The following is a 9,965-nucleotide window of genomic DNA, read 5'->3' as shown; positions in this document are numbered from 1 at the left end:
AACTTTTAGTTACGTTACTAGGATGTTTACTTTTTGCTTTAAATGAAAATTTCTCAGGTTCAAAAGAGAGTTTGTTTTTCTCACAATACTTTTTAACATCATTTAAAGATCTAAGTCTTAGTTTACTTGAAGGAGGATAATAAAATACATCTATTCTTTTACTTTTAGTTCTTGGACATTCTTTCCTTTCCCACTTTTCGATATCAATAGGACTTAATTTATCTAACGCTGTTTTATCATTACTAGATTCATTATCAAAGTTATCTAGCTCGTTTTTCAAATTTAGGTTGAACTTAACATATTCAAAGGATTTATTTTTCCCAAATAAAGTTTCTACACCCTTTTTGGCTTCATCAATACTAACATGAATTGTTTCAATTACTCTCCTATCGTTCGGAATAAAAATTCTGTACCCTTTGGTTCGTACAGCATATCCTACAACAATTCCAAGTTTAGCTCTAGGTTGAAGTTTATTTCGATTAATTTTGGGAATATGTACATAAGCTAGTGATCCAAAAATTTTAAAGTGTCTTACTGAAGGTTTAAAACCTGACCATATTTCAATTGGACTTAAATGATTAGTTAGTTTATGCTCGCATCTGTTTTTGGTATGCACGAAAGCTAACAAAGCTTCCCCCCAAAATTTGGGTTGTAACCCACTATCATGTAACATTGCTCTTACCGCGTCCATTGCACTTTTATTAAATTTTTCTGCTATCCCGTTCATTTCTGGAGTATATACATTAGTCCTTTCGATTCTAATTCCGTAATTGCTTAAGAACTTTTCAAATTCTTTATGGCAAAACTCTAGCCCGTTATCAGTTCTGACACATTTTAACTTAAGATTAGTTTCCCTTTCACACTTAGCTAAATATTTCTTAAAACATTCGAAAACTTCGGTTTTACTTTTTATAACATATACATCAACTTTACGAGAAAAATCATCAATACAAAATAAGAAATATTTGTTACCACCTAAAGAGTTTACGGGAGAAGGTCCCCATAAATCACAATGCACTCTTTCTAAACAAGTTTTAGTAGTTCTATGATAAATACGATTTCGTTTAAAAGATACCCTAGTCGATTTGGCAATTTTACAACTAGTACAATTTTCGTTTTTACTTTTACTTAAGTTTTCAATGCCTTTTACTACATTATTTTTACTCATACTTTGAATTAATGGCATATTCACATGACAGAATCGTCTGTGTACAATATCTAAATTTAAAGTTGAAATTAAAGCTACTAGGAGGCTCCGCCCCCTGTTCGCTAACGCTCGCCATCCCCATTAAATTTTTTCCAAAAAACATTTTCTTCTGCAAAGCTCTAAGAAATTAACACTAAGCATTTAGAATTTCTTTGAAAACACAATTATAGATTTGGCATCTTGGAGCAATTACTGAAAAGCTGTCAAATGACTTAACTCTTGACAGGCCAACATAAAGTTGTCCATGACTAAAAACTTTTTTAGTCAATACTAAACTGATTTTATCAAAAGTCTGACCTTGTGACTTATTTATAGTCATGGAGAAGGCCAGCCTAATTAATTCCTAATTGAGTTTAAATTAAATATTATCATGTTTTTAGGGCATGAATCTGAATTGAACAACCTGATAATGCTCACTCTGGTTATTGTTTTCGTTTTTAAAAGCGCTATATGTTGAGCCAGTTTAAATTAAATATTATCATGTTTTTAGGGCATGAATCTGAATTGAACAACCTGATAATGCTCACTCTGGTTATTGTTTCCGTTTTTAAAAGCGCTATATGTTGAGCCACCTCATGTGACATTTGCCATGTGACATTTTTAGCAACAATTATTGGTTGATTTTCTAACGTTGCCATTCGGGGAGTTGTAATGAGGCTTTTTTTTGGTGCCGTGTAAGAGAAATATATATATAGATATTCTTACTATCAATACTTTCGTTATGTTTATCTTTAAATTTTGTTGGATATCCATTCAAAATATACAATTTATCTTTTCTGTTTACAGTAAACATATAATTATGAAATTTATCAAAAATTACCATTTTATTGCGGCCCCATTTAACATAGTTACCAACAATATCAATTTTCGCTCCACTAATCAAATTACGCCTCATGTTGGGCACATATAGAACATTTATTAATGTAATTTCCACCTTACCTTTAATGTCCAATATAGTAAAGTCAATATCTCCGACACCAGTGGCAATTGTTGAGCTATTTGTGTCACCAACTAGAACTTCTGTCGGTGTAATCTCTTTATACCAGGAAAACCATTCTCTTGCTTTACAGATGTGAGATGTTGCTGCAGTATCTACTAGAAATTCTCCTATGAATTGATTAGTATTAGACGATTCCACACACATAGATTCAAAATTTTCATTCAGGCTTGAATAGTCTTTTTCACATAAAAAAGCTTTCTTTCGACGTTGCACATTCACTTTCTTGAAGCATTTATCCTCAGTGTGACCCAATTTTTCACAGAACTTGCATACTACAGAACGACGAGGATTTGTTACTTCGAATTTCTTGTCAGGGTCCAGACTGCTTCCACTGAAGTTTTTCTTATTCTCTGCTTGTGTTTTATAATCACCCTTTTGAACTTTAGTTGAATAAGCATCATTCACAAACGTAATTTTATTTTCGTCTTTTTGTTTTAATTCAATCCTTCCAGATTCCGTAATTAGTTGCTTAGTAATTGAATCGATCGTAAATTATTCATCTTTTACTCTGTAAAGAATCTGTACCAAATTATCATATTCATAAGGCAGATATCTTATCAGCTGAAAACACACTAATATTGAAGGCAATTTAAATCCAGCATCCTCAATTTGTTTATTCTTCTCCAACATTCTTTTGCTATATATTCCGATCGTTTCTTCGTCGGGTGAAAATCTTGTGCTAAAGAAATCATCGACTAAACCAGCCAGACGAGCTCTCGACGTAGGTTCAAAGTTTACTTTCAGCGTTTCCCAAGCTGTCTTCCCGTCTTCGGTATCAGCAATCAGGGATTGGTATTTTCGCTCGATTCCCATGTAAATTGTCGTGTAGGCTCGTTGTTTTCGTAGAAGATAGGCCAATTTGTCTCTATCAGCTGATGTATCATCAAGTGGTATTTCTTTTCCAGTTATAAAGTCCCAACATCCTTTTTCCATTAGCAAAACTTTCATATCAATTTTCCAGCTTCCATAATTAAAATCTCCGAGCTTTGGAAAGGCAAAAACTGTTCCATCAGTAGACTCAGCCATATTGAAAATTGAAGACTTATTTCCACTCGTTATTAGTCTATTTATTCGATATTCCAGACTAAAGGTTTGCGGGTTCGAAGGCCCATAACCAACTGTTGATGCGTTAGCAGAGTAGCACAGTAGTGAGTGAAAGTGTTAACTCACATAAAGAAACTTGAAGATTTAAACATTTCTTTATTTCATACAGTACCATCTCGATACAGCGTACAACTGAAGATATTAAACATAAATACATCTTAACAAAAATGTTGATACATCACCGGAAACAACAACACAGTGACGTGACATAGTGAAGAGACAACACAAGAACCCATGCTTACAACAATGCTTGCCTTATATACAGATTCCATAATGATATGCACGGACGACGTCACTTACGTTATCTGAAAAGAAAATGTCTGTTGCCACCACACGACCGAAACTTAATTCTGTTAACTTAATGTATTCAGAGGAGTAACAAACCACTCCAACATGACTAAAAAAGAAACACCCTATTTTATAATTTAAAAAAGAAAATAAAAACGATTAGCTATCTGTCATTAGCGAAAAAAATATGAATGAAATTTTACTCTACGCGCGCATAAGTCAAGTTCCTTATAAGTTAACCACATTCAAATATATCTTCATTGCCACCAAATTATTTTTTTGAAAATAATTAAAATTTTTCTTGACTTCTACCAAATAAAAGCTCTTGGAACTTTAGATTTTGCAATAGAAAAATACGTAGATTAATATAGTATTAAATTTTTTATACCTCATAATTAAAGATTTTGTAATCCGCAATTAAATAAAATAATAAATAATCATTATTTTTTGCATGCAATTATCTTAGGGTAAATGGGTTTTATAAGTGAGAGCCATTAGTGCTTAATTAGTTTTAAAAATATTACTAATACTCGAAAAGTGAAATTCTGTCCTAACTATGGGGACCGTATTTTCCAGATGGCGGCTACCACCTAAGTTTTGAAGGTATGTTTTTAAGTCATTACCTTAACGCTAGTTTGGTGTACAAAATGAATAAATAATGAAAATGTGACCGAGCTTACACTTAATCATTAAAATTTTTCTGCTATATAACCGAAGTTTTTCTGGAAGTACATCGCCACCGAAAGACGAAGCACCAAGACTAGTTCAGCAGTACGTTGTAATTCAAAGATGTAATGTCTCATAGGTTTTGTCAGGACAGCAGTCCAAAGTTTTAAACAATTAATGCTAATTCTACTTTTTGTGTATTTCACCATATTTCCAAAACCTTTAAAGGGAAAAAAATTGAAAAAAAAAGGAAATTGAATATTTTTGCGCTCAGTTATAAAATTCATTTATCTAAAAATAATTCTTTGCAAAATATAACTTATAATAAATGTTTATTATATTATTTAATAGGAGTCGAAAAATTGAACTGCAAGGAAGAAATTTTTCATAAAATACAACTTTTCACCAATTGACCGATTTCACTGAAATTTTGCTATTTAAAATTACATTCTTTAAAATGATGTAAAAAAATTATCTACTATACAATGCAAACTTTTTCCGACCGATATTAAATAAAAAACTAATGATTATTTACTAAAAGATATGTTTTGCTTGGAATTAAATTTGAATAAACGAATTTTACAATTCTGAACAAAAATTTTTCAAATCGCTCAAAAAGTACTCGAAACTTAGTAAAAAACACAAAAAGTCAAATTTATATTAAGGTATTCAAATTTTTGAACTCTCTTCTGTCCAAACTATTAGAACCATATTTCGTTTGTTCTGGCAACCCACAATATCTTGGGGGTCAGAAATCCACTTCCATAAAATAAATTAGATTTACTCAGAGAAAGTGCATTTTTGTGTCTGATTGCGTGAAATATTGTTACTGTAAGACTATGTCTTTGTGTTAAAAGGGCATTTATATTCTATTTCTTTACGTTTTGATTAAAATCATTTAGAGGCCAAATACTGTCTTAGGGGATTCTGGATCTCATTTTAAATAAATTTAAATAGAATTACACCGTTTAATTCTCATTATATGAATTATTTGTATTTGCTTAATCTTACATGGTTACTGCTACTTTTTAACCTGAATAAATAGTGCTTTGTTTTTTTTAATCAAGTGGAAAACTGTATTCTTTCTTCTAAGATGTAATTTATCTGTCCTTTGAGGGTGATGTTGATCCACCTTAATTGGAAGAACAGAAATTAACAATACTGCCTGTTACGTGTCATGAGTTCATACGTTGCCTAAAGTAGTGGGAATTGAAAAAATATTTCTGAGAACTATTAATCTTCGGAATGTCTTGCACATCAAAGTCATCTTCAGAACTAACAGTTAAAATTGAGTCAGCCACTTTTTAAAAAAATTTTTTATTCTTTTTTTTCTTGTTTGTGTTTTAAATTTTATAAACTAGAATGCGTTTAAAGATTAACAGAATGTTACATTTTAAGTTTATACGATTGTATAATACTTTTAGGACTGAATTAAATGATAAATTTTATATTATGCCTTTTGAGCTAACAGTATGTCTTTTTAAATCTGTTCTGGCACTTTCTTATAATATATTTTGCTTTTTTTGATTTCACATGTTAATGCATTCTTTTATACAGGGTGTCTCAGTTAAGCGTTTCAGAACTTCTAAGAGGGGTAGGGGGTATCCTGACGACTCGAAATCATATAGCAATGTGGGGTCGGAAATGCTTTCCTGAAGCGGTGACGTACACAGAAGCATCATAAAGAAAAGAGACCGTAAGTGAAAAATCGCTATAATAATGCATTGAAAAAATTATATGGCCTCCTCGGTCACCCGACCTATCATGTTTTGACTTCTGGTGTCAAATGAAAACACTGGTTTATGACACCCCTGTTGATAATGCTGGTTGCAAGAATCGCAGTAGCTGCCTGCGAGATATGCCTGGAGTATTGCAGAATGTTCAAATGTCCATGCGCCGGAGATGTGAGGTGTACATTGTAGCCGGGGCAGAAACTTCGAACACTTACTTTGGCCAATGTACCATATAATTTTTTCAATGTATTATTATAGCGATTTTTCACTTACGGTCTCTTTTCTTTATGGTGCGTCTGTGTACGTCACCGCTTCAGGAAAGCATTTCCGACCCCACATTGCTATATGATTTCGAGTCGTCAGGATGCCCCCTACCCCTCTTAGAAGTTCTGAAACGCTTAACTGAGACACCCTGTATATATATCTAACGTCGTTGCCGAGAGGAAGGATAAATACAGGTCTTAGGCAGGGGAAGAGGGTGCAATATTTATTTAAGTTTTAAAAACAGAACAATCATCAAAGTGTCACAAAATCCTTGTGCTCCTTAATAAAACTTTTCCCGAAACTCCGGCTTTTCTTCAAGTCAAGTGCTGGCTTCTGCTGTTCAATACTCATCAGTATTTTAGTTAAATGACTTCTACTAACATACTATTGGACGTATTTTCTAAATTTAAGAAGCTTTTAATTAAATATAGTAGCATTAAATTCTAACTTGAGATTCATTTAAACTGAAACAGTTGTAGTGATATAGTAGTAATAGTTTGTATATAAAGCTAATTAAATACCCAAAATAGATGTTCTATAAAATAGCCGCCTTCTCTTTATGTATTTTTAAGAAATAATAGATACATGAGTTACTTTTTCTTTCGATAATCTTTATCTTATACCTTTTTGTTTATTTATTTTTTAGTGGTAAGTAAGAGTAAAGCATATGTAAAAAGTACACAATAGGAAGAAAAAAAATTTATAAAGTTGGATCTGACAATTTGAAGCATGTCCATTTCTTTTCGTTCTTATACAATAGACAAGAGTATTGGCCGCCAGCTTGACTCTATGAAGGTGCTTGCTGGTGCCATCATATAAGGTCTATGCCCACTACTAGTGGCAACATCCTGAGAAAAGGATCAGCTGAAAGTATTCTTTATAAGTATTGTCTGCTTAGTCAGCTGTAAAATAGAAGCATTTTTCTTGATAAAAAATAGAAATCATGTTACCTTAAAATTCTGCAGTGGGTCAGAATCTAATCTAAGACTTCAATTATAGACATGGTTGTCAGATTAATATCTGACAACCATGCCAAACAATAAATAGCTTAATTATTTTTTATGAATTTAAAAATTTACAATTATATTTAATACATATTGCAAAATCAATGTCTAAAATGTTATCTTGTTACGGCACAGAGATATTCTTCAAAGTAAATGAGAATCTGCATTAACCAATGTAGAAAGATCAAGTCCTGGCAAACATATCTCACAGAAAAGCTTTAAGCAGACAATGCTGTGAGATTATTCCCCGGGACAAATATGAATCATCAGTAGAAAAACTAACTGCAATGTGAATACTAATTAAATTTTTAGATTAAAAACAAAGTCCATAAAATAATTAAAGAATAATTCCATGTATAATCCATTCAGAAGCTAAAAGAGCACATGCTTCAAATAAGTATTGCAATTAAGACACTTTGTGAAGATTTTAATCAATGGTTAAGTATATGACCAAAAGCACAGCTTTTCAAATTGTAAATCTAAAAATGGTTGTATACATTACTTTGAATGAACTTGAGTAACAGAGCGAAAGAGGGGCATTCAACACAAAAGTATACATTTTAAGATAACATTTTTAATTGCTGGAAAAGTGTTAGAAAGCATGCACACATGCAATTAGATATATATGAAAAAAAACACTCGTGAATTATTAAACCTGGCACATTCATCATCTTCTAGGCATACTTGCGGCAACTTCAGAGTAGTGTCAATACACTTTTAGGTGGAATCCCTACTCCAACTCATATTTGGGGATTTAGTGCTCCTGTCACTTTAAAATCAAAACATAAAAAAGGAGTTGAAAAGGGTATTAATATCTGACATAAATATAAGTAAACATAAAGTCGTGTATACACACACATTCTTTTTATGTAGCAACTTTGCCATGCATTCTTCAAAGACTGAATATTGCCGCTCTAGAAGTTTAAATGGATGCCATCTTTCTAATACATTCATCCGCAGATAAAGTTGATTCATGGAACATCAGCGCAGGTAAAATACACAAAGCTTTCATTACTTAATAGTGTTATTTTCAAAATTAACAAAATGTTGGTGGCTGCTTTGATCTTTCAGCGAGAGAAATCTGTTAACTCTTTGTTCAAGAATAACAATCTCTTCACAAATTTTCTTAGCTGCACATCATTAGCATCTCTATTTCAAAGATAAATAAATTATATAAAATTAAATTATAAAATAAATTATTATTTAATAGCATAACTGTATGTAAAATAAAATAAAACAAGTATCTGAATTAAAATAATTACACAAGATACAGTTTAAATACATAGTCATCGATTATGTGTAAATAAATTACGTTTCAACTTACAAACATGAATTAAGATTATATCATATTGGCCTTACACATCTTCCAACTTTGCACTTCATCTGTCCACATTGATTGCAGGCTGTGCGACAACATCACCATCTCAATAAGGTTTAACATTTAAGAAATCAGCTAAATACATCACCATGGAATCACCTAGTAAAAAGAGTAAAGGGGATAGAAGAAATAAGCAAAGTTTGGTTTACATTGTAGTTTTTGACTTAAACATTAACTGTCAAAAATCTTGGAATTTTGAGAAAATAAAAATTATAGATATAAAAAATATAAGTAGTTTGTAGTAATTGAAAAATTTAATTTTAAATTAAAATCTAAATAAAGTTAATTTAAATCGTAATCAATTCGTAAATAGTAATTATCATAATTTTATTACGTATTTAAAATAAAATAAAAAATTATGAGCACAAATTGTTTTGCACATAAATGTGATGTATACAGAATAAATTTTTTTATTATAGTATGCATGCTCATATTTTATTTAATAGTTTAGACAACCTAAATGAACAATAAAATCAGTAATTGTGAACTAAAATGATAAATATTAGCAAAAATGCAAAATAACCATACTTCACATTGACTTCGATATGACATCCTAAAGTTGTCATCTTTAGGATTCTGTGACTTCCAGAGGAAGTCCTTTATTTACCGCTAAATGTCCTACGGATGTCATCTGCGTGTTAGAATGTCCCACCTGCAGATATCTTAATGATGTCATAACTAGGACAGTTTCAGGATACCTTCAGAACACTTTAGGATGGCATTCGGACAAAAAAAGACCAGATTAGTAAGGATTTAGATAACTTGTAGGATGCTTGTCGGGAATGGTATGATAGTAATAGAAGGGTGTCTTATTTTGCAAATAAATTTCATCTCTGAAATTTTTATTAATATTGGTAACTTCTTTGTAATAAGGTTTTTTTTTTAATTTACTGAATTAGGGGTCAGAAAAATGTTTTCTTAGTGAAAAAAAAGGTGATAGTTTTTAATTTGTATAACACTCTATCTCGATCGGCATTACTATTTTTCCAGAAAAATGGGCTATTTCTCAAGTATTTTTTTTAGAAAAATTAGTAACGCAAAAGGAAGTAAAACAGTTAAAAAACAAACGTATCTAAAGAAAAGAATAATGTATCATTTTATTCCAAAAATATGCAAGTTTATTCGAGTTCACATTTCTATTGTTTGGAATAAAACCTTAGCCATTATAAAAAATTCTAATTGAATATACCCTTTGAATACAAAGGAAGGTTATAAGTCTCCTACTTAGAGTTAGTTTTCCTTACAGAATATTTCTAATTAAATTAAATTATGAGCCTTGTTGAATCTTTTGTGAACTTTGTAATTATGGTTGCTTCATTAT

Source organism: Parasteatoda tepidariorum, chromosome 5, assembly GCF_982258835.1.
Source record: "Parasteatoda tepidariorum strain Cologne lab strain chromosome 5, Ptep-v5.0, whole genome shotgun sequence".
Classification (NCBI taxonomy): domain Eukaryota; kingdom Metazoa; phylum Arthropoda; class Arachnida; order Araneae; family Theridiidae; genus Parasteatoda; species Parasteatoda tepidariorum.
This window is presented reverse-complemented; position numbering follows the sequence as displayed.